At 41.7% G+C, this 26,289-nt stretch overlaps 1 long non-coding RNA gene across 2 annotated transcripts; it reads left to right on the top strand.

Moving 5' to 3' along the window:
- Positions 1-4,803: 4,803 nt before the first annotated feature.
- On the top strand, positions 4,804-22,598 carry LOC121034130 (uncharacterized). 2 transcript variants are annotated; one of them, XR_005792306.1, is made up of 3 exons: positions 4,804-4,892; positions 11,604-11,874; positions 22,587-22,598. It is a non-coding gene; the product is annotated as an uncharacterized LOC121034130 (long non-coding RNA). The 2 variants fall into 2 exon arrangements; XR_005792305.1 differs by lacking the exon at positions 22,587-22,598 and having other exon boundaries at positions 11,604-12,396.
- Positions 22,599-26,289: the final 3,691 nt, after the last annotated feature.

Here is a 26,289-nt window from a genome sequence, read left to right as displayed (position 1 = left end):
ATGCACGATAATGAAGCTTTGCTGTTCACCTATTTAAGCATTTAAGGGGTTAAAAGATGATAGATTATCTGACTCATGTTGCTATAATAATTCCATATACATCCCTTTTTGGTTACTGCATAAAATAGCATTCAGAGAAGATATCTAAAATGTTACACTTTGGGGATAAGAATAAGAATATATAGATTCATTAGTATAAATAATGCTATAAAGAACATTCTCCTCCTTTTGGATTATTTACATAGGATACTTTGTAAGTGGCTCAGAAGATATCTTGATTTTTATTGAAGAAAATACCTCTTTTTCTATGGTCATACTTAATGCAAAAGGAGTATTGCTTCTTCCATAGCTAACATACTGTATTCTTAATAAAAATTAATTTCCAAATTTTCGACTAATTTTGTAGTTTTTCCAAACTTACAGTTTTTCGTTTTAAACAAGTTTTTTAAAAAAGCAATTAAAAAAGTTTAATTGCTGCTGGAGTAATCGCACATCCATAAACAAACAAACAAAAATGAATCCTGGCCTAAGTCTCACACCTTAAACAAAAAATAAAACTCAAACGGGTCAAAAACTTAAATGAAACCGTAAGACTTTTAGAAAAAAATAGGAGAAAATCTTCAAGATCTAGGCTGGGCAAAAAGTTCTTAGACTTAACACAAAACATCACCATAAAAGGAAAAATTGATAAATTGGACATTAACAAAGTTAAAAACCTTTGCTCTCTGGAAGACTGAAAGAAGAGGAAAAGACAAGCTACAGAATGGGAGAAAATATTTACAAAACACATACCTGGCAAAGAGCTAGTATTTAGAATGTATAAACAAACACCAATACAGTAAAACAGGGAGAGTTCGGTAAAAGGATACAAACTACAAGTACATATAAGGTCTGAGAATGTCATATATAACATGTATCTCTAGTTGATAACACTGTGTTGTATGCTGTATCATTGACATTTGCTAAGAGAGCAGAACTTAGATGTTCTCACACACACAAAAGGTAAGTATGTGATGAATGTGCTAACTGGATGGGGGGGGAATCTTTCACAGTGTAAACATATATTAAATCATCACACTGTACACTTTATCTTACAATTTTATTTGTCAATTATAACACAGTAAAGCAGGGTGTGGCGGTACAAAACAGTAAAAAAAACCCACACAATCCAATAGTTACCAGCTGGGAGGTAAGTAAATTGGGAGCCCGGAAAAAATGGAGCTCAATGAAGAGACATTTCACTGAAGCGGATATGTAGATTGAAAATCAGCACATGAAAAGATGTTCAACATCATCAGTCAACTGGGAAATGCAAATTAGAACCACAATGAGATATCAGTACATACCTATCAGAATAACTAAAATAAAAAATAGTGACAACACCAAATGCTGATGAGGATTTGGAGAGATGGGTTCACTCCTTACTTGCTGATGGGCATAAAAAGTGGTACGGCCACTAGGAACCAGTTGAGCAGTTCCTGAAAAACTGAACATGCAACTGCCATGCAATCCAGCAAATTACATCTCTGGGCATTTATCCCAGTGAAATGAAGATCTGTGATCACACATGAACCTATTCACAAAAGTCTACAGCAGTTTCATTCATAAAAGCCAAAAACTGGAATCTGCCCAGATTCCTTCAGTGGGTGAATAGTTAAAAGGTGGCATATCCATCATGAAATACTACTGAGCAACAAAAAGACACAAGCTACTGATGTAGGAAACAACTGGAATGAATCTTCAGAGAATTACGCAGGGTAGAAAAATGCCAGTTTTAAAGGTTACTTACTGAGTGCTTCCACTTATGTTACAAACCTGAAATGAGAATTTCAAGATGATAGAAATAGAGAACAGATGAATAGTTACCATGGATTAAGGATGGGGTGGGGAAAAGCAGAAAGTGGGTATATATAAAGGGGCAACGTGAGGTTCTTCTGGCAATAGAATGTTCTGTAATCTTGACTGTATCAATCTCACTATCCATGTCTTAATATTGTAGTATAGTTTTGTAAAATGTTACCTTTGGGAAAAACTGGGTAAAGGGCACAGATCTCTCTGTATTATTTCTTATAAATGCTCGTGAATGTACAATTATCTCAAAATCCAAAACTTACTTTTTTAAAAATCTGATAGACTGTTTTTCCCCTTGATAACTACTGACAATGGATATAGTGGGGTTGTTCATGTTTGATGCACACATTATTTCAAGAAAACAATTAAAAAAACCCTATTCCGATACTATTATTGGAGTGTGAGCTGCTTTGGGGTAGTAATGTGTACCATCAATCGGTTGCATTATTCTTCAACAACACTAAGTAACCAAGACTTGAAAAATCACAACTAATGAGCCTCATAGAATCCAGTAATATGAATTTCCTTAAATGATATTTGTAAATCTTACATTAACAACAAGTAAAGTTTGGATGTTTTAGCCTGCACACAGAAATCATATAAGTCTATAAAGAAAAATGTTTTTAAAATATTCACTATTTGAATATGCTCACTATTTGAAATGACTAGGGAATGCTTTGTTTCCATCAAGGAAGTAAAAAGTGTGTGAAATTGGCATATATTTCAAATACCTTTGAAAGTTTAAGCCCTTCTTAAACTGCAAGAAAATAAAATCAATCTCCCTAAAATGAAGGAAATTACGATGCTATTTATCAACAAATTTATATTGTTAGCCCCATTTACCAACACCTTTCAAAATGTCCATCTTTGCATAAGTTAAATAACATAGGCTTAAAGGTAGATTTGAATATATACTGACATTGATTATGATGATTAGATTTAAAGATCTGTGTGATTGTGTAAAATAGCGTCAGGAAAACAGGTAGGTAAGATAGTCACAGGATAATGTAGGTAGGTAAGATACACGTTTCACTGTTGCATGATTTAATCGGTGTAAATAGGAAACGTTTTAGATCTAATTCAAACTTTTATAGCCACTTATTTGGAAAGAAGATACTTTTATAATAGTATCTCCAACTACATGCTTGTTTTCAAACAGGTTTCAATCGCAGTTACTGCAAAGGTGAACAAGAGGTAAACTGCATGGGAGATTTGACTTTCCTTTCAATTTAGAACTAATTAGCACAGATGTTGCATTAACAGGAATCTTATAGTTTGTTAATATTATTTTTAAATAAAGTAAGTTATTTAACGTTTAGTTCCGTAAGAAATCTGCGATATGAGATATGAGATCTTCACTAGGCTGGGAGGTTAAGTAAACTGGGAGCCCGGAAAAAACAGCTCAAGAGAGCTGCCAAGCTCCCCGAGAGCCCGGCGGTTGTTCGTGGAGAGGGCGCCCCCTGGAGGTCTTGGCCGTTCCTCGCTCGTTGGCCCACTGGAGCCCAAGCTATGGGTGTTGGCCCGCAAGCCGCCAGAGCTAGCAAATCTTTTTCTTGTTTATCCAAAATGAGGATGACACCACGCCGTGTGCCCAGCGCCAGATCACGCACTGCAGCAAGACGGAGAACGAAGGATGGACGGGGACGCCAAAGTGGGCCCAGGCACAAGCCACCCTGGAATCTGCCAGCCGGCCTGCAGCACCCACAACGGCTTGGCCGGGCGCGCGGCCGGGGGCGGGGCCTGTCTCCCGGGAAACCACCCTCGGGCCAATGCGCGACGCCAGCCCCGGTTTCGGTTGAGCGGCGGCTGTTAGACGCCCTGAACCTTTGCCACCGCCGGCCGCCAGTTGCGGGTAGAGGGGCCCCGGCGACTCGGCGGCCGCGGCCAGACGGGGGGCAGTGGCCGCCCCTTGCGACAGTAGACAGGGTTCGGGTTCGCGATCCGCCCTGGTGGGTCTCGGGTGCGGGTGTCCGGCCGGCCGTTGCCCGCCCCAGTCTCCTGCAGCTGGAGGCGTGCGTCCCCCAGTTGGGGAGCGGCGGGAGTGCGGGCGCGGGAGGGGCCGCTGCTGGGCGAGGGTGAGCCAAGTCCGCTCCCCGAGCCGTGACCCGGTCGCCTCATGCAGGCTCAGCGGCCGCAGCTCGCACCCGCTCCCCCCGCCGGAGCTCCCGGAGGTCCCTCGCCGGCAGCGCCTGTGTGTGGCTTGGAGGAGGAAAGTTGACTATGAAGTAGCCTCGGAGTCACTCCTGCCCAGGCCTGCAAGTCACCGTTGCGGGTGTCAGTCTGTCGTTACCCAACTTGGGGCCACAGAAGCTTGACCCTATGAATACCCGGGATAATCCGTGGTCTCATCAGCAAAGGCAAGTGCCTTACCCACCTGCTTCTTCCCCTCACTGCTTTCCTCCCAAATGGTTCTCACTGGCTTCAAAACCTCTTCCTCAGTGAATTCTAGTAGACTTGATTTTGGAGCGTCCTTTAAGGTTCCATTCCTCAAGGATCGTCCAGGTAATCTCACCACTTCCTTGCTTCTTCCAGAGACCTACGCCCCACCTAGCCCCAGCTTCACGGAGGTCCAACCTGTGCAGTGGCGCAGGGCTCCACGCTCAGAAAGAGGGCCTCCTGCTTGTTTTAATGCTCTGCCATCAACAATGAAAAATTCTTAATTTCTGAACAAAGGGCTCCATATTTTCCCTTTTCCACTGGACCCAGCAAATTATGAATCTGTTACTGGTCCCAACTCTCATCTTTTCCTGAAGGCCTTCTTTGATAAAATTCAATTATATAAAAATAGTTACAAGGGAGTCTTCTCTAGACCTCTCAGTAGCTACTAAGAGCATCAAGAGACCGGGGGGGGGGGGGGGGGATGATTCTATTATGATTCTATTGCCTGAACTCACAGTTGTTGGAATCATGAGATCTTTCTGATCCAGTGCTCACCCCCACCCCTCATTATATTTCAGGGCCTTCGGAGAATATGCAGAATGTGTAAGTGCCACACTTTTGAAGGCAACAATGTTTGGCTCCTTGCCTAAGGATAGAGGCAGGTGAGAAATCAGCTCTATTAATGGGTGTTCTGGGACTACTTTCACAGATGCCCCAGAAGTGCTGGTGCAGGTGTAGGGGGCAGGGAGGGCAGAGAGAGGAGGCTGCCTTGTTTGACACCATGTGGAAGAACTAAGAGGCTTCCAGAAGGAAGCTGAGAGGCTGGACAGCTGTGCTGTCCAATACTGTAGCCACAACCTGCAAGTGGTTATCGTGCACTCAAAATGAGGCGTTCTACAGCAAGATGCGCTTTATTCATCATCAGGGAAATGCACATCAAAACTACAATGAGGTATCACCTCACACCTGTCAGAATGGCTAAAATCAACAACACACAAGAAACAACAGGTGTTGGCGAGGATGTGGGGAGGGGGAAGCTTCTCTCACTGCTGCTGGGGAGGCAAACTGGTGCAGCCACTCTGGAAAACGGTATGGAGGTTCCTTACAAAGTTAAAAATAGAATTTCCCTTAGATCCAGCAATTGCACTAGTAGGTATTTACCCAAAGAATACAAAAATAGTAATTCAGAGGGATACCTGCATCCCGATGTTTACAGCAGCATTATCTACAGTAGCTAAATTATGGAAACAGCCCAGGTGTCCATCGACTGATGAATGGATAAAGAAGATATGGCATATATATATAATGGAACATTAACCATAAAAAAGAATGAAATTTTGCCATTTGCAGCAACATGGATGGAGCTAGACAGTATTATGTTAAACCAAAGTCAGAGAAAGACAAAATCATGATTTCACTTACATGTGAAATTTAAAAAACAAAACAAATGAGCAAAGGGGGAAAAAAGAGAGGCAAAACAAGAAACAGACTCTTAACTCTAGACTTAGAGAACACAGTGATGGTCACCAGAGGGGATGTGGGTGGGCAGATGGGTGACACAGATGAAGGAGAGTAAGGAATGCACTTATGATGAGTACTAGGTGATGTATGGAGTGTGGAATCACGAGATTGTACACCCAAAACTAATACTACACTGTATATTAACTAACTGGAATTTAAATAAAAACTTTAAAAATAGATGTTAGTAGGCATCTTAAAAAGAAAAGAAAATAGGGGCACCAGGGTGGCTCAGTTTGTTAAGCATCCGACTCTTGATTTTGGCTCAGGTCATGATCTCACAGTTTGTGGGTTCGTGCCCCACATAGGGCTCTGCACTGACAGCATGGAGCTTGCTTGGGATTCTCTCTCTCTCTCTCTCTCTCTCTCTCTCCCTCTCTCCCTCTCTCCCTCGCTCCCTCCCTCCCTCTCTCCCTCTCCCTCTCTCCCTCTGTCTCTCTCTCTCCCTCTCTCCCTCTCTCTCTCTCTCTCCCTCTCTCTCTCTCTCTCCCTCTCTCCCTCTCCCTCCCTCTCCCTCTCCCCTCCCCCTCTCCCCCTCCCCCTCTCCCTCCCCTGCTCACACTCTCCCTCTCAAAATAAATAAACTTAAAAAAATAAATAAAAATAAAATAAGGTGTGCTATAAGTGTAAAATGCACACCAGATTTTAATGTCTCACTTTTTAATATAAAATTTTCTATTTTTATTATGACGGCATATTGAAATGATATTTTGGATATATTGGGTTAAATAAAAGATATTAACATTCACCTATTTTTACTCTTTAATATAACTACTAGAAAATTTTGAGCTACATGTTCACATATTTCTTTTGGAGAGCACTGTTCTAAAGATTTCAGAGTACTGCAAACTTTATGAAACTTATGAACTTAAAACGTTCAGAAAAACTGCCTCTCCCCAAAAAACTCACAGTGCCCTTCCTCTTCCAGAAAGTACCCCTGTGTGGTCTAGAACTGCAGAATTACCATCACTTGTACAGGAGAGTCTCAAACTTGTGTCAGCTCTTGCCCCTGGAACCAATTCAGATGCTGGCAGCTGTTTCTACTGATTTGGCTGTTTGCCTAGTTTTGCAAAATAAATGATAGAGTATGCAAAGAAGGGAAGGAAGAAATAAGGGAAGCTCGCCTCACCAATCTTTGCTCTAAATTATTGTATTGCTACAAATTATGGGATTACAGCAGCACCTGACTCCTTTTTGTCAGCCATGCTACCTTAAAAAGTAATTAGCTTTAGTGATGAAATTGCCTGATGTATTGATCTGAAATATAAAAAGGAGCAGAAAATTATCTGCATACACAGGCTCTCACTTGGGCATCCTCCTTTAGTTACGGAAAGTACAATGGGTGGACTCCAATATCTTAATCCAGTGTTTTGAATGTCTCTTGAAAGCAATGTGGTAAGTGAAGAGGTTAGTTCTAACTCAGTGTGTGTTGGATACTAGTCCTGACCCAGTGCTCCTAGAGCCTCTAGTTTTCTGAAAAGTGGTCCTAGTGTGGGAGTTGGTGGGAGAGGGGAGGACTGGTTTCTTGGAGGGAATAACTTGGAATTCTGGACTTTCTGCAGTTTCCAGTAGGTTGAAGCGCAAGTGTTTCTCCTGACACCTAACAAGACATATGTCCAATAGATGTACACCGAGAGCTAGCTTGGTCTTGTCCTGATCTTCACTTTTGGCAGGGAGGGCATCTTGGCCTGTAGGCTTCCCTGGTGGAAGTGTTTTAACTACAAATTCAATATCTTTCATAGACATAGGACTATTCAGACGATGTACTTAAGTGAGTCTTAGTCATTTGTGTCTTATAAAGAATTGGTCTATTTCAGCCAAGTTTGGGGGCATATGGTTGTTTGTGATATTGTAGTATTCTTTTAATGGTCAAGACCTGTAGTGATGGCCCCTTTCTCATTTCACGCACTGGTACTTTATGTCTTTTTATCAGTCAGGCTACAACAATCTCTCAGTCTGGTACTGTTGACATTTTGAGGACACCTTTTAAGGATGTAGGATGTCTAGCCACATTCCTGGCCTCTATACCCCCTAGATGCCAGTAGTAGCACTACATCCCCGTCCCTACCCCCACCCCCATTGTAACAATCAAAAATGTCTTGGGCGCCTGGGTGGCTCAGTCGGTTAAGCGGCCGACTTCGGCTCAGGTCATGATCTCGCGGTCTGTGAGTTTGAGCCCCGCATCGGGCTCTGGGCTGATGGCTGAGAGCCTGGAGCCTGTTTCCGATTCTGTGTCTCCCTCTCTCTCTGCCCCTCCCCCGTTCATGCTCTGTCTCTCTCTGTCTCAAAAATAAATAAACATTAAAAAAAATTTATATAAAAAAAAAAGTCTCAGCATTGCCAAATGTCTCCTGAGAGGCAAAATTGCCTGAGGTTGAGAACCACTGCTTTAGGCTGCCAATTATCTTTTGGAACAATTAAAAATATGATAAAATGTATTTTTTATATTTTACTTTAATTTTAACTATTTCTGGAGATCTTCATCTGTGTAGATGCAAGTTCTGTTTGGTATCATATTCTTTCTGTTGGAGGTTTTTTTTTGTTTTCTTTTTTTTTTTTTTTAAGTTTATTTTGAGAGAGCTTAGAAGCAGGGGAGGGGTGTAGGGAAGGGACAGAGAGAGAGGAGAGAGAATCCCAAGCAGGCTCTCCACTGTGATGAGAGGCTTAAACCCATGAACTATGAGATCATGACCTGAGCCAAAATCAAGAGTTGGAGGCTTAACAGACTGAGCCATCCAGGTGCCCCTGGAGAAGGTTGTTTTGACCTTTATTTTAGTGCAGGTCTATTGATAATAAATTTTCTTGTTGTTTTTTTGTTTGTTTTGTTGTTCTGTCTGTCTTTTAAAGTCTATTTTTCCATCATATCTGAAAGATATTTTCCCTGGACACAGTATTCTGGACTAACAGTATTTTTCATTAATGTTTTACAGGTATTAACTCCACTATATTCTGAGTTGCATAGTTTCTAAGCCAGCTGTAATTCTTTGTTTCTCTGTAATGTGTCTTTTTCTCTGGCTACCTTCAAGATTTTCTCTTGACTTTTCAGCAGTTTGAAAAAAATGTATCGGGGTGTGTATTTTTTGGTATTTATCCTACTTGGGACTCAGTGAGCTTTTTGTATCTGTGGTTTGGTATATTTTATTATTTTTGGAAGATTCAGCCATTCTTTCTTCAAATGTTTCTTCTGCTATCTCTCTCCTGGAATTCCAGATACACTTTTATTAGACTGTTTGGTATTACCCTACAACACTTTTGTGTTTTCTTCACACTTTTTTCTCTTTGTATTTTAGTTTGGGTAATTTCTATTACACAGCTTCAAGTTCATGCTTTCCAAGTTCATGTTGTATCAAGTGTACTGATGGGCTTTTGAAGGTATTTTTCATCTCTGTTACTGTGTTTTCTATTAGCATTTCCATTTGACATACGTAGTTTTTATCTCTACTGAAATTTTCTGTATGATCATTCCTGTTATCTACTTTTTCCACTAGACTCTTCAATATATATGATTAATATATTAAAGTTATGTCAAATCCCTCTCATAGTTCCAACACTTAGGTTATCTCTGAGCCTCATTCTGTTGACTCTTCTCTCTTGACAATGGGTTGTTTTCCTTATGTGTCTCATAATTTTCTATCCAATGGTAGGCATCTTGTATAGAACAGTAGAAATTAAGATAGTGATGACTCAAGTAAGTATGTTTCTTCTTCTGCTCAGTCATGTGGGGTATTGAATCAGTCAGTGGTTGACCTGGGTTTGGGTTTTCTTGTTGTACCTTCAGTGCACCATTGGTTTCAATTTCCTCTAGTGTTACCTTATACTTAAGATGTGGGATGGAAGGCTAAAGGGAGTTTCTCAACATTCCTTTTCCACTCTCAGCTTCTAGCCTTCCTTTTAACCTGCAAAAAAAAAAAAAAAAAAAAAAGGCCTGCCTCCATGCTTTTGCCTTTCTGCCTTCTTGTAACCTGCTGCTTGATAGCTTGGTAGTGGGAGCCAGAGGACCAATCATCCTGGTCCAGCCTCTCTTAGGCAAGTCTTATATGTTTAGGCCTTGCAGGTGGGGCTTCCTCAACTCCTCAGTCTCCCCATGGCAGACAGAATTCTACTTTGCATCTTTGATGAGTCTTTTTTTTTTTTTGTACATTTATTCATTTTTGAGAGACAGAGAGAGACAGAGCACAAGCAGGGGAGGGGCAGAGAGAGAGGGAGACACAGAATCTGAAGCAGGCTCCAGGCTCCGAGTTGTCAGCACAGAGCCCGACGCAGGGTTTGAACCCACAAACTGCGAGATCATGACCTGAGCCCAAGTCGGACGCACAACCGAGCCACCCAGGCACCCCTACATCTTTGATGAGTCTTAAGATAAGAGTCTCCTGATTCCTGTAATTGTATTGGCATGAGATCTTGAGCCCAAGACCATTTCCTATCCCTCCTTATCCAGGTATAGAAGCTCTTTGTCTTCTCTTACTCTTGCCCTTACCCAATATCAAGGGTCCTCTACCTGAGCCCAGGAGACAACAGTTTGCTTCCCCTTTCCCAGCGGCTTGCAGCTATCATTCATAGGAAGGGTATGGCAGGACTTTTGTCCTTCCCATAGCGGGAGCTTACTCTGCTCCAGCAAGGCCTCCACCTCCAAGGGAGGCTGTATATGGTCTCCTGCCTTGTCCCCAGTTTTTCTCATCAGCATCCAGTGACAAGAGGCTGTAAGTGGAAATGCAAACAAGCTCCTTTTTGTCTGAGGGGTTTCTAAACATTATTGCTTGTCCTCACTTGGCCTTTAGCAATGTGTTAACAATTTTAGCTGAATTCTTACCACCCTGTATAGTAGTTGATATCTCTTCTTCAGTGCTCACATCCTATCTCTCTTTGGTGAGGCCAGTCTTTTCTTGGCTCTCAGGCTACTTGCTTGGTCTGCAACACTTGCTAGGGTGTCACATCATCCCAATTTGTGTGGTACTGAGAGTTTTCCAAGAATAGGACGTACAGTACTAAAACCAGGAAAAGTCCAGTTGGTCACCCTAACTTCAGCTTCCCAACAGGTTCAAGAAAAGCTTTTCTCTAGTTTTTCTAGGTGTTTAGGTAAGAATGATGTTCTTTCTGGATTTATTTTAGAGAGAATGTGCGTGCCTATGCATGAGAGCAGTGGGAAGGGCAGAGAGAGAGAGCGAGAGAATCTTAAGCAGGCTCCACACTCAGCATGGATCCCATCAATCCCATGACCCTAAGATCATGACCTGAGCCAAATTCAAGAGTTGGATGCTTAACTGACTAAGCCACCCAAGCGCCCCCTTCTTTCTAGATTTCTACATCCTAGGTGGAAGACGAATTAGTGAAATGCTTATGCATGTTGAATCTGAACAAAAATGGTTCTTGAGATAGTAAAAAGCCATATGGGTAAACATCTGTTTCTTACTAAGGCAGAAGGGTTTTTGTGAAATCTTCCCTAAAATAGAGAATAAACAAAATTAGTTTAGTCTCTGTCATTATTTTGTCTGTTGACAACAAATTTATCTGATAACCTAAATAAACTCTAGCTGAAGAGGTAGATTCACACATACTATTTTTCTTTATAACTCTACTCAACATTCAGCTAGCACCAGATTTGAACTTTACTTCCAGCAGGTGAGTATCTCCCATAGATTTTTTAGTGACACTATAAAAAAAAAAAATCTTTATGCCCTTTTGTGGAGGAGCAGGAAGAAGGCTGAATAGGCTTTTATCAAGAATGTTGACCACCTCTGGGTAAATGTGTATGTATATGTATACATGTGCGTATAATCTTGCTATCAACTGTCTGGGAACATACCTGATTTACATTGCCATTGGTGGTACATCTCGTCTTGTGGTTTTTATTTCAGATATCATGGGAGCCCAGGAGTGTGTGTGACCCCTACAGCCAGCACTAATGAGTATGGTAGGGAACCTCAAAGCCATGCTCTGTATTTTGTGTGATGGTGAAGGCTCTGTCATTTGCATATCCAAGAGAAATACTTATGGCCGCTAGATAAACTTGTAGGCTGTATATAGGATATCTTAATATGTCAATAGTTTGATTAGTATAATAAAAACAGCACAGAAACCATAAGACATAATAAACACAGCACAGAAATCGTAAGACTAGCAGCATGTGTAACCTCAACAGCTGTGGGGTTTATATGGCTGTAGATATGATAATAGCTGAGATGTACAGTGTTTATCATGTGTCAAGCGTTGTCATAGAGGTTTACATCTATAAACATATTGCGTCATCACATGTAGAAACTTCATAACAATCCTATGACTTTAGGTATTATTATCCACATATTACAGATTAGGAAAAGAGGAACAAAGAGGTTTGGTAATGCGTTCAAGATCACAATGAACAAATGATGACTTAAGCCCATGTAGTCTGTTTCCAGAGTTCTCTTAACCACTGAAAATGATCAAAGACAAAGAAGAGGTAAAGATTTCAACTTTCAGGAGGGTATATAGTAGTGGGAGCTGTGTATCTGTGGGGAAAAGAAAAAGACTTTCAAATAACACTGATTTTAGGTTGTATACCAAATAGAGATGTACAGAAAGCTAGACAAAGACATGCTAAGGAAGAAGATTCAAAAAATGATCAAGTTATGTTTTGTACTCACTGCAAGTAAACAGAAAGTGTGAATTACACTGATGAGTATGGTCAGATATTTCATGTAAACTTCATGTAATACAGATAACCCGGTAATGGCAGAAATGCTGCAAAACCAACTTGCAGGAAGACCTCCACTTCTCTACATGAAATACTTGAATACTTTCAGTTTCAAAATGGAAAATTACTTAGATACTACTTGCCACATAGAAGAAATAGAGGCTGAAAAGTTTTATCAGTTCCATTTATTATTAACCAATTGAGAATAAAACCAACGAATGGTATGTAAAAGAACTTTGGTTTAAAGGGGACAACATGGACATTATTAACTCACATGAAGCACAGTGAGATTTACAAATGACTGGAAGATTCCACAATCCTCCAGACCAATCCTTGTAATCCAGAGGACTCATAGGGGAGCAGGACAATCAATATGTGTACCCACAACTTGGGTTGAGTGTGTTGTTGGCAGGGATTCTGGCTTTCTTGGAAGAGTGGGACGCTTTGTGGGCTTGTGATTGGTTTTTCAAGTCAAGTGGTTATAAGAGAGTATTGTATATAACTGTAGATGGGGTGAAATCTTTAACCTAACCTGAGAGTAATCACTGAAGTCCTCTCTGCACCTACTGGATGAGCTGCATGACTTCATACAGCTCATAAGTGGCGCTCATCTGCATGTGAATCTGATATTCTCACAAAGGCTACAACAAACTGTGAGCAAGGAGAGAGAGTACTCAGATTGTGCTGAAAGGTATAATAATGCAGAAGCTCTGTAGATGTTTTCTTAACGTTAATTTTGACCATGGTCTAAAATGTCCGGAGTGTTGGTAATCTAGTATAGCTTGTAGCCCATCATAAATGGATGCTATATTTGCATTACTATAATACTTATACTCATGATAAGTGAAAGAATTTAATATAACCAGCTCAGCTACATTATGATAATCTGGAGTTTTCTACTCAAAAGAATTGAATGAGGATGTACTTTTGAAGGGCCAGTTCAGTATTTAAGGCATTGTCAACAATGAGTAGGGAAAGGGAGCATTCCTCTGCTAGGATCAGCTCTACTCCGAAACTATGGCTATGCCTTTTTTTTTTTTTTTTTAAGTATTACTTTCTAAATTGAAATGATCTCACAAAAGACTTGGCTTGAAGGTTGGTGAAGAATAACCTTGTACCTAATGGACACAGAGGACATTGGATTGGAGTGTTTGATGAATGTGGCTTCTCAGGTCTCTCCAACTCCTCCTAAGACAGGTGTTTAGGCTGGTGATACTCAGGTTCTGCCTGCCCAGGATGGAGGAGCTTTATAAGGCTCTTATATCCCCAACTACATTAGTCTGAAATTCCAGACAAAAACTGCCTTTCACAAGCCAGGTCGTCTGGATCTAACCTTCAGGATCCAGGAATGATCCTTGCTAAGCGACCAACACTGTCTTGCTACATTGCCTATAGTTGATACGATAATGATTAGGCATCTTACACAGTCATATTGCGATGTTGTAAAGAAAGAAGAAGCTGTGAGGGGCATAAGACTTCAGGTCTGCAATGGTCAAAGGTATAGTGGGAGCTAAGCAAAGCACTCTAGTCAGTTCCTACCACATATATGGGAAGGTATGTCTGGGTGTTGAAGGCGTTTGTGACCACACTCATGGTGCTTATGGGCATAACAAAACCCAACCGCATATGTTTTTGCCAGAGATAAATTATTACGCCCAGACCTGGCTGCGGAAACCATTCAGTTGTTCAGATATCTGTCTGGGACATCACATCACAAGGCATAGGCGGCTACTGACTAGCTGCCAGAGTCAGAACCAGTGGTAACTGTTACAGTGGTTTCCTCACAGAGTAATAGCCAGCGTTTGTGTCATAGGATGTGTTGGTTTAGAAGCAGACATGGCAAATATTAACTCTTTGTTGATGTTTACGGAAGAATGTGGCCTCCAGAAAAAGTGTTTTGTATAAATATAAGAAACTTGTGTCCCCATCCCAGATTTCACTAACGCTGTTTGAGGGTTTATGAGTGGGAACTTAAAAGTACAATCTGCACTGATCAATTTAATATGGTGCTTTTCAGCCTTTTTTTGTTGTTCCCCTTCCCACAAAGAGACTTTCTAAATTTTCTCTTAAAGTGTTCACAGATTTATGGCCAGTTGATGAATACTGCTTTTCCCCATAGGTAAGGATTAATGAAGAGTGTAGGATTTTACTGTTACTGCAGCCAGTACTAGGTATTTTATTTTCATTTTGCAGTTGGGAGAGAAGCAAGCAGCTCTGTCTCTTTGGAGTAGAAAGTTCAGACTGGTGAAAGTTAGGATTTCCCCTCCTTTCTTTTAACTTGGGATAAAAAATTAAAGTACCTTTTTACATTGGGAATGTTTTCTTGGTAAAATTTTAAGATAGCTGTTGCTTATTTTTGCAGGTATTTTTACCCTGGGGACAAAGAGTTAAGACTATAAACAGTATCCTATCTCTGGGTTTTAAGCAACTTTTTAACAGGGTTTTTAGAAACTTAGACTAAACTTTTCTTGTCTTGAGTCTTAAAGCTATTTTGTGAGCTAATTACATTAGGAACTAATGCAAAGGAAATTATGTCTTGGAACTTCGCAACCTTTTACACTTTCTACTTTGGTAGTTGGTTATAAATGAGTGTGGTGGATGATGGTGGGCAGGACCAGTGCAGTAATATTTGACTTATATGACCGAATGGAAAAGGGACAACCACTGATCTCATTATGCATTAAAATATAAGCATATAATTTAATGATGGCACTGTGTAACCACCACTGAGGTCAAGAAAGAAAAGACTGCCAGCCTTCCACATGTTGGTTCCAAGTTACGGCCCTTATCCCCACAGGTAACCACTATTGTGACCTGCAGAGTAATTCCTTTTTTTATACCCATGTTCCTCAAAGCATGGTCTGGCATGAGCATCATCTGGGAACTTGTTAGAAATGCAAATTCTTGGGCCCTCCCCTCGACCTAACACATGTACACATTTTTGTGTGTAGGATGCACATTTATGTGAATTAAAGTATAAAGCAGTAATTCTCAAGCTGTAGCATGTATCAGAATGACTTGGATGGCCCATTAAAACAGAGATGCTGGGGCCTACACTGACAGTTTTTGATGATCTCTTTATGGTGGTTTTATTCCCTGATTCTAATTTTCTTATGTGCTGGGTATCTTTGACTCTGTGCTAGTCATTGCACTTGACATGTTATTTTGCAGGAATAACTAACTGTGAGGCCTATAAAGAAGGTACTTTACCCCAAAGAGTATTTGCATTTGCTTCTGCCAGGCACCTGGGGGCGCCATCAGTCTGGGATCGTCTGTTCAGAGTTTGATATATCCTGGACAATGCAAGGGATTTTTACCATGTTTTAATTCTCTTTAGATTATTCCAATTCTTGCTCCCTTCATTCTGAGATCCTGGAACCCAGGTTGTTGTAGGGGAAGGCCTGCTGTCAGGTCCCCCAACTTGTATGGATCTAGAGTTAGTCCTCTTCTATACCCTGAAAGGCCATAAAACGGGAGGTTCTAGTTTTCTGGGATTAGCTAGTGCTATCAGGACAAAAGTGGCTTCAGGCTTGTTCCCTTCTCTAGATCCTTGACTTCTCTTTACTTTCGGCCTGATGATTCCTTGCTATTTTATAATCTCTTTGATGCCTTTGAAAAGATTATTTAAATATATTTTATCCAGCCTTTTTAGTTGTATTCAGCTGTAGGACTGATGTGAACAACCTGAACCAAACCTTTACCAGAAGGGAAATCTGGAAAATACATTATTAATACACAGTATTTTTTCAAAATACTGTGGTTTTTCAAAGCATTAAGAATCTATGGATATTTATATCCTTAAAAAAAAACTTTTATCTTTAGCTGACAACTTCACCCAGACATGGGACACACAAGATGGTTTGGGTACAAAACTTTCAATATGAAAAACTTGCATATTTACAACTTTTAACCACTCCTAAAGGCTCTGATACTTCTGGTGGGTTCCGAGGAATGCTTCCCACAAATGCAGAGCCTTCCAAAATGCAGAGATGTGCCTAGTGCAGGCTCCATTTTGCAGTTTATGGCACTTTCTATGAGGTTTAATTTTACCCTTAGCTTTAACCAGTCTGGACACACCAAATTTAGGAAACATAGATGGCTTACACATTTATCCCTAGGACAGTTTCTGTCTGGGATAGCATGTGGAATGCCCCAAATTTTTATCGGCAAGTTCTAAGCACTTGATGAATTTTAACCACCTCTCTCTCCCCCACAAAAAGTAGGTTATATCATCTTCTTCCCCCCTGATTGACTCCAGTGTCATGTTGATCCCTTAAGATAGGCAAGATTCTCATGGAGAAAGTACCCCATCTCAACCCATTGCTGATGAATCAGAATACATTCTTTCTGGGTAGAGCTGAATCTTTTATAGTTATCTTTAGATATATTTTGAAGGGGATTGGAGATGGAAATACACTAATGCTACACACGTGAATTTGGGAAGGAAACTGGCAGGCCTTCCAGATATCAAGAGATTGTTGGGAATTTAGTGAGATACTTTATTTTGAACACTCTCACTGGGGTTGACAATTAGGATGTGTAGCAATCTGTGTAGGCTAGGCTTGAGGTAGGAATCAACAAACTCTGAGAGCTATTTGTAGAGTCCTTTAAAGATACTTGACGGTCATTTGATGAGCGTCAGGATCCCCTGAAGGTGGTAAGGCTTGCTTGCAGTGGAGCCCATGACCCCTGTAAGTTGTGGGTCAGGATAAATGCCAGATTTTAATCTTCATGGTAGCAAGCATTAGCTCATCTCAGATAAAGGCTATAACCCAACTAGTTAGAGCAGAGAATGCCTTAAGGCAGTAGAGCACATGCTGCTCCCCAGTGCCTTTCTTTTCCTTCCCTAAGATGTGCCCAAAATCTATGGGCTTATGGCACGAGTGCAGGATGGGCGTCCCACCAGGTCAGAGGGACACTGAGTCTCCTGAATCTGTGTTTTTCTTTATCAGTTCATAGAAGATGATGATCTAGCTACCTTGTTGCTGAACCTAAAGTTCATGTTTTGAGTACAAACTTTCAAACTATACCATAGGATGCAGGAACTTTATAGTTCAGAGGTACAAATAATGGTTGGGGAAAGGGTGCTTTGTATATAACACGGGGCTTTCCAACCAGGGGATTTCTTAAGTTACAATACTTAAAAAAAGTCATGACCCGCCACAATCCACCCCTTAGCTCATGACTTTTGTGTGGACCAGCACATTGATCTCCAGACCAACATGATGCCATCATTCATTATTTTCACATAACTCGTCCCTTAAAATAGAAATATTGCTTTCACAAATAATAAACTTCCTTATTATAAATTCCCACTTTACTAAATGGTATGGAGAACTAGGACCACATGGAAGTCTGCTCAGTTTAACCATTTACTTATGGACATATTTTATTGAATCCCAAGTGTTTGGGCAGTGGTCTGGGATGTAGGCATTTTCCCTGTTTAATAATACATTCCCCTTCTCCCTCCCCAGCTAAAATATAATCTTAAGGACATGTGGATATAGACTACCATATATCTTATGGTTACCATTTCTTCAGCATTACTGTTGCATAGCTGGTCATCTATAGCTCTATCACTGATCTCTGAAGTAGCCCTATCAATCTGAACTTTGGAAATTATATAGTAAGTTCTGTTCCTGAGCCCAGCAGGGATTTGGGGGAACCATTTAGTGGCTCCCAGTTCTGGTCTACTTAGTTCCAAATAGCATCTCCCTCTATATTCCTCAGGCAGTCATGGGTATACATGGGGTCCTCATATCCAGTAAGTGGGAGAATTAGGAGTAGACCTACAGTTAGTGACAAAACCCAGAGTCCCAATTTTTGGTACTTAATATGGATGTTATAATATAGGACTTTTATGAGCATCCTTGATGTTACAAGTGCTGGTGCCTAGTCCCTTTATCTCAGACTCAGAGAAAGCATATTTATATAGGGTTGGGACTATGCCTTAGGATGGCAGGAGCCGGGAATGCCAGGGGTTGGGGAATGGATCTTCCCTCTCATGGGTCCAGTTAAATAACTAGGTACAATCAGCCCTGTTCCAGCTGATAGAGATTTGGTAAGTCTAATATGCCCTATCCCCACATATATTTTCTCTCTTAACTGCAGGAGAGCCTTCCATTTATCATCCCTTTTAAACGTAGCCTTTGTGCAGGCTATCCAGCTTCTGGACTTTGCCTGGTTTTTTATTCAGTACCATGATTTACCATCCCTCGTTGGGCTATGTATTATTCTGTATCTGCAGCCTCTAGGCTAATTAGATAACTTGGTATATAGCCAAACAAGCGATTTAGTATCTTCTTGAGGAAATTCAATTACTACAGGTGCTCTGAATCACCTGAGATGTCTAGGGCAATGACTGTGATCATTCAAGGTAAAACTCATCTAATCAGTGTTTTTTTTTTTTTTAATGTACACACACACACACACACACACACACACACACTAGAATGAGGACTATTTGCTTGCTGGCTGTAACCTTATTTAAATTGGTATTATAGCTAGCCCTTCCATAATTAATCTTCACTGTCTTCAGTGCAGGTAGGAGAATCCTCTTTGTGTTTCTTTCAGAAAGTTTCCATGCAGAGTTAGCTCCAGCTACAGCAATATGTCATAGGCATTGAACTTTGGGGCGATGACTGGTCAGAGCTCCAAGCCAAAGAGTCCCCCGAAGAGAGCACTCTACTCACCTTCCTCACTGGGAACTAATACCTGGAATAGTACCATACACATCTTTGTCGTACTGAACTTCTTTGTCTTACTAAAATAAAGTTTTATTTAAGAAGACTCTTCAGTGAGGATGACTTTAAGAACATGGCCAGGACAACCAGTGTTCTCAAGGGAGGAGATGGCAGACTCATTGGTTTGGCAGCAGCCCAGGCCAGTTTTTCCCCTGCAACTTTCCAAGCTTGTTTCTGTAGTGGTTGGAGCCAAATAACCACTCGTAGACTTTGTTATAGAAGGAATGGTGAAGTCATATACAAAGAGCAGAATGGGGTCAGCTAGATGCTTTCTACAGGTAGCTAAACTCATCATTTAGTCAAACTAGGATGAACTGTGATAGGCAGCTAAAAAGGTTCTTTTCTGTGTGGGGAGAAAAGGAGAGGATGGGGCAGAGATAGTATTGTATCTTCCCTATTTGTATTACCTATTCAGTGTTTTCAGGCCTGTTCTCTCTGTTAGCCTGTAGACTCCTGCAAGGGTACTTGTGACTTGCTGTTCCTGAAACATTTGTGTCTCAACCACACCCCACACTAGACCCCACCTTCCATAGCCGCGCGTCTGTTACTTGCACATAAAGCCTCTGTTCCCAAATGTTCCCAGTGGAGGAGGTGGCCTAATTTGGGGTCACTGGCTTCCCTCTAGGGGCAGTTGTCTTGGAACTGTCTGAAGTTTGAACACAGGGTTGAAGGGCAGACAGTATGGTTAACAATCTTATTATTTCTCTTGGTATTTCCTTACCATGACAGTAAAGGTTGCCCATCAATTTTGGCCTCTTTTGGCCTGTCTTTTAATAGCCAGACCAACCGGTCTTTCCACTGAGAACCTCTTTTTTTCTCTTTTTTATATCCCCCCACCCACTTTCTTTTGGTTATTTGGAGAGCTGAAATTCCCAGAAGACTTCCTAAGCCATCTTTTCCAAAATTATGCATAGAGACTGCTAGTTACCTACCACTCTAGTCATTCTTCTTATGAACAGGAAAAAAAAACAAAAAACAAAAAACTACATTGTCTGTCCTCCACTACCAGTAAGGATGACACAGTGTGACACAGTCTTGTCAATGAGGGGTAACTAAATGTGTTAAGAGACGTTTCTAGTAAAGCTCCTTAAAAAGGGGTAACTTCAGAGCACACACACTTTTGCTCTAATTTCTGCCCCTTCTTCCTGTCTGTGTCTTCGGGGAGATGCTAGACATGGAACAGGCATCTTGCAACAATACAACCATGTGAGAAAAGCCAAGTGAAAAGCTTGGGTCACATCTGAAAAGACTGGGTGAACAGGACACATAGGCACTGTGTGTGAACTCAAAACTGCATAATTTTTGCACACTGCCACCATCCCTGCTGCCTTAGGTTGTAAAGAAAACAAATCCCTTTGTGTACAACAGATCTGTACTGGTCTTGTATCTCTAACACTGTTTGCAGGAGGACTGTGCTGCCATAATTTACTCTTACCATCTGCGACTTAGACATTTTTTTACACCTAAATTCTTTAAAAAAATAGCCGTGTGTACCTCTTTGCTGTAAGTTCAAAACTTGACATCAGACCCAAAAATATAAAGGGTTATTGCAACAGCTTACGGAGTTACACAAAAGTTATGGATTACTTAATTGTGGCTACAAAATAAAATCTACAACTCCCTCAGTTTACAGAAAGATCACTTCTGTATGCACATATATATTATCAAGCCGTTACTGTTATTTTCCTAGATAAATGGGCTAATGGAATCTTTTAGTGTCCTATTTAATTTTTCTGTAATGAACTGTTATTAACTTTTCATAAGAACGATTTTTAAAAATGAAAAGACTTCCTCTTGATGGACATTTGACAAGAGAAACAAAAAGTGTTGCTGAGAAATGAAGAGCATTCAGGAACAGCAGGAACCAGTGGACGCTCACTTTTGCTGCTGAGATACCATCACCGATGACTCAGACTGCTCCAGGCTCATGAACTGCTCCTGAGCTGCTTGTAGGACCTGCGTGGCCACGAGCCCTGGCTGCAATGCCAGAGATGCCCTCTCATGTCTGCCTTTACTTCCACATGTTGCCTTGTCCCATCCCATGCTCACTTGTCTCTCTGATGCTTAAAAAGTGTGCTTTCGTGTATTCAATAAACGCTAGAATTTGAGTTATATGCCATCGCCCTGACTAATGCTGAGAATATACCAGTGAGCCAAACAGACCTTCATGGAACCAGGCCATCATGTTGGGATAGATGCTAATCACCTCATACAGACGTATAGAATGGGACAGAATGAGATACGGACTATGACAGAATGGGCTGCTAGGAGGCTGAGTTACTGCGCAGGTGGGGAGACCCTCGTTACATCATGCATTCAGAAATCCATTTAAGCCGAGAACTGAAGGAAGGGAAGGAGCAAGTATGTGACAGTTACGGTAAGGGGAACACGTATTTTGCGCAGAGGAGACAGCATGCATGAAGGCCCTGAGCTGCTCCGGCATGAAGGGAGTGAGAGGGCATTGGCTAGAGAAGAGAAGGGAGAGAGAACAGAGAGGTGAGCTTGCAGAGGTAAGGAGAGGCCAAATCACACAGGGCTTTGTAAGTTATGGCAGGATTTTGTCTTTTTCCCTACACAGTTAAACCAGTGAAAAGTTTTGAGCAAAAAAAAATACCTGAATCAGGTTGGTTTTCACACTGACTCTTGGTACAGGAAAAAGAGTGGAGGAAGAGAGAAGAGAGGGATTGGAAAGAACAATGATAAGGAAAGGTCCAGTCATTTCCATAGCTACTCTATTTAAAGGAGATGGTTTCCGGAAGCAGTTGTGGACTCTGGCCCAGAATTTGTAACCATGGCTATTATACTCAGCATTCTGATTTTGACACGACTGCCCATCTTCTTCACTCTTCTCTATAAGGGGTCCCATGTTTGCCACAGAGAAACTTTTGGACCGTGGTCAGGCCTGAGTTATGAGGTAAACTCTTTGCTCTTCCCAAAGTATTGAAGCCACAGTTACGAAGAGGACTGCACAGGGGCGCCTGGGTGACTCAGTCAGTTAAGCATCCAACTTTTGATCTTGGCTCAGGTCATGATCTCAGTTTGTGAGATCAAGCCCCATATTGGGCTCTGCGCTGACAGTGTGGAGCCTGCTTGGGATTCTCTCCTTCCCTCCCTCCATCTGTCTGTCTCTCTCAAATAAAACTTTAAAAGAAAAAAGAACTGAACAAATATTGAGTGCTTACTACATGCCAGGCACCGTAATAGGCACTAACATATGGCGTGAGTTTTAAAAATAGAGTCCCTACTCTCATTGGAACTTACTGGATTGGAAGCAAATATTAAATCCTGCAGATGTGATTACACACGATGAAATGATCACATCTTCTTGTCAGCCGCTAATAATCTTTTTAAAACTTTTTAAAGAGTTTATCTGAGAAAGAGAGAGAGAGAGAGAAAGCATGGGTGGAGGAGGGGCAGAGAGAGAGAGGGAAAGAGAGAGAATCCCAAGCAGGCCTCCACACTGTCAGCACAGAGCCCAACATGAGGCTCAAACCCATGAACCGTGAGATCATGACCTTAGCTGAAATCAAGAGGTGGACACTGACAGAGCCACCCAGGCACCCTCAGCCACTAACAAGAATCTTAAGGTGATGTTCTTCATGGCTCCCAGACCCAGGGCTATCTGGTATAATTGTGCAATTTGAGTGTTGCACAAAGATGCCTGGCCAAGGGAGAGAATGGAGACTAAAACTCTGCCCGAATTCCCCTTGTCAACCCATCCCCTTGTGCAAAGCTACAACTGCCCAGAGGAAAGGTACATTTTCCTTTTGTACCAAAGTGTCCATCTACAGGTCAGCCCATCTCTTCATCTCATATTAGTAGGGAATTCCTTACTCTCAGGATGGAATGGCAGGCTCTAACTTGTAAACGTGTAGCTGCCCTAAGCACAGAAATCTGAGGTGAATGTCATAAGCATGAGTGGGTGCTCTTGTAGGCCGAGAAAGAATTGGGAGTATGAAGAAGGCCCAGGACACAGGCATCTTTTAGGACATAATTTTTCAAAACATCCTGCATCTGCAGGAATTGGAGCAACGCTATAGAGAGCTAAGATGAAGTGGAGAAAGAAAACTTAGTGGCGGCACAGTGGAGGAAATACCTGGCTGTACATTAGAAGGGTGGTTGTTTGGGGTGGTAGAACTTGTGGGGAAAGCTGTGGTGGAGGAAAGGAGATCTGTCACAGACTAGGAGTCTGGAGTTCTCCCTCGTCCAGCAAGAGAGCGGACGCAGAATTGAATATGAGAGAGGCTAAGGTCTGGGAGGAGACAAGAGCCCCGAACAGGGGTTTCATCTCCGCATTTATTGAGCTCAAAAGATATTACTCACGTGGTGAATGTGAAGAAAATAAGATCTTACACGCATGAAGGTGGGGAAAACAATCAGACAGTAGTTGTGTAAGAAGCAAAGGGTCTAGGGGGCAGGTGGAGTTTGTGATCGAGGTACATTGGTGCCAAATGGAAAGTAATTTCCTACAGGTGATATAACAAGACACTCGTGATTCCATTACACTATCTTGCTACCTAGCCTCGGGCGTTTTCACCCCATGGTGGCTGCTCTTCGCCCTAAGCTTTTTTCTAACCCATTTATGTAAGTAGAACCTATTTCCCCACAGAGATCCATCTATAAAATCATGTATTGGTTTCTGTATCCTGAGCCTGGCTGACTGAACAAAGCTTTGCTCCCATAATACTAACCTTTCTGTCTCAGTTTTGAAATCATAGACTCTCGGCTTATGGGAGTGGTTCTGTTTCTGGGGAGAATCCTGCCAGAATAAAGCCAGAGACAAAAAGCAAAGGACCGGGAGCCAGATAGCGTGACATCCTGGCTGTCCCCAGTAGCCGTATGATCTTGGAGTAGACCTCTCTGAGTCTTCATTGTTTCATCTGAAAATAGGAAGCTGCCTTCCTCACTGGGTTACAAGTCTCAAAAGATGTCAAGAAAAAACTTTGTAAACTGCAAGGCCATAAAAAGCATACAGTTTTTTCATGAAATGCCGAGTTTCAGAGGCCTGACTCTGAGCTGGGTTAAGCTGCCTGCCTGGGTTGCCTGAAGCTCTGCTTGGAGTGGCCTGGTTCTGAGGATGTTTCTCCTACATCTTCTGTTTCTCATCTGTCTTCTGGCTGTGCCAAGGGTTTTAACTACCCTCTGGCATTGATGGTTCAAAAACTTTTAATTTGTCATACAGACGCGAGACAGGTTATGTTCTGACCACAGGACATCTGTCTTCTAATGGAATCTGTGGTCAGTTAAGACCCTTTGCCCTTTAATGGGGGCCGGAAATGGAGGTAACCTTCAGGTACCAGCACCCCCCTTAACAGATGCATTAGACAGTTTCCCTCCCCTTGGCTGCTAGTTTGTTGAGCATCAGAGCCCACGCAGCCTCCTCAGGCTCAGTCCCTCACTTGCCCTCTTTCTCTGACAGATATTTTGAGCAAGTGAGGCTCATAGAACACAGTAGCAGAGATAAGTAAAAGCATCTATGTCAGCCTGTATTTTTAATGCTTATTTTTATTTTTGAGAGACAGAGAGAGAGACAGCATGAATGGGAGAGGGGCAGAGAAGGTGAGAGACCCAGAATATGAAGCAGGCTCCAGGCTCTGAGCTGTCAGCTCGAACTCGTGAACCGCGAGATCACGACCTGAGCCAAAGTCAGACGCTCAACCGACTGAGCCACCTGAGCCAGGTGCCCCATCAGCCTGTTTTAATCTCTTGTGATCATTACTGAAACAATAGCAGCCAAAGTGAAGTTTAATCCCTCTGTAGCTTCTGACTAGAGCAAGAACCCTACAAGGTGTTTCAGTGCACCTTCCCAGGTGCACAGGAAGATTGCCTTCCCCTCTTTCCAAGTTGCTAAGATAGAAGTACAACATTCAATCCATGCCCATCCAAAAGGATGTCGAGTTCACTTTGTGTGAGGACACCACAAAGGTCAGCCAATAGGCAAGGCGGTCCAGGTGAGAGGAAACCGGTCATCCACAATGAACAAGCACAGCGGAAGGCTAATGACACCACTGTGCATGTCAGCATTCATGTAGCAAGGTGGTTATCACCAAGTCAAAACTGGACCAAAACTACTAAAAGATGTCTTTTTAATTTTTTTTAATATTTATTTTTTTGAGAGACAGAGCATGAATGAGGGAGGGACAGAGAGAGAGGGAGACACAGAATCGGAAGCAGGCTCCAGGCTCTGAGCCATCAGCCCAGAGCCCAACGTGGGGCTCGAACTCACAGACCATGAGATCATGACCTGAGCTGAAGTCGGACACTTAACCGACTGAGCCACCCAGGCATCCCACTAAAAGATTCTTGAAAGCAAAGCCAACTGGAAGGAATATATATCTCAATGGCTTTATGAAGACCCCTAGAAGGTTGCCTCGTCTCCACACCAAAAATGATTTTGATTCCCATGAATGGCAGCTTTCTCTATTTCATGGAAACCTTGATCTTCTAACATGATCCAGTTCCTTATTTTCAGAGACTGCTGTGATGCCCAGAGCACACATATGGCAGAAAAATATGCAAAAGATGAACAGATCACACACACAAAAGTTCTAAAGATAGCCCCTACACATAGGAAAAGATATCCAGCCTTACTCAGAAAAATGCACATTAAAATCGCAATGAAATACCACTTCTCACTTTTCAGATTGGGAAACATTGCATCATATAATATTCCAATGCAAAGTTATAAGGAAACAGCTCGTCATAGGTTGTGCGTAAAAATGCAAACCAATAAAAGCATTTCAGAGGAAACTTAATAGTATTTAACACAATGAAATAATTGTTTACCTTTTGATACAGCAACTCCATTTCTGGGAATTTACCCGCTTGGAAAAACCTGTACCTCCAGCAATATGACAGTATGTGTCATGAGAATATTCACTGTGGCATTGTTTGCAATTGCCATGCTGAAAACAGCCTCAATGTCCATTTATGGAAATATTTTCCACAGAAATAAAAAATTTAGGGTAGAAGGACTTATGCAAAAGAATGTAGCAGTGTTTGTAGTGAAATAAAATAAAACAAGCTAGAAACAAAGTGAATATAGGGGTTTGGTTGCATTGCCAAACCACAGCATACTGTGTGGCTGAATTCAAAAGCCTAAGTTAGATTATACGAGTTGACTTGGAA

This window comes from Herpailurus yagouaroundi, unplaced genomic scaffold (genome assembly GCF_014898765.1).
Source record: "Herpailurus yagouaroundi ecotype Mexico unplaced genomic scaffold, PumYag 159, whole genome shotgun sequence".
Classification (NCBI taxonomy): domain Eukaryota; kingdom Metazoa; phylum Chordata; class Mammalia; order Carnivora; family Felidae; genus Herpailurus; species Herpailurus yagouaroundi.
The sequence above is the reverse complement of the archived record's forward strand: the minus strand, read 5'-3'. Positions and strand labels throughout refer to the sequence as shown.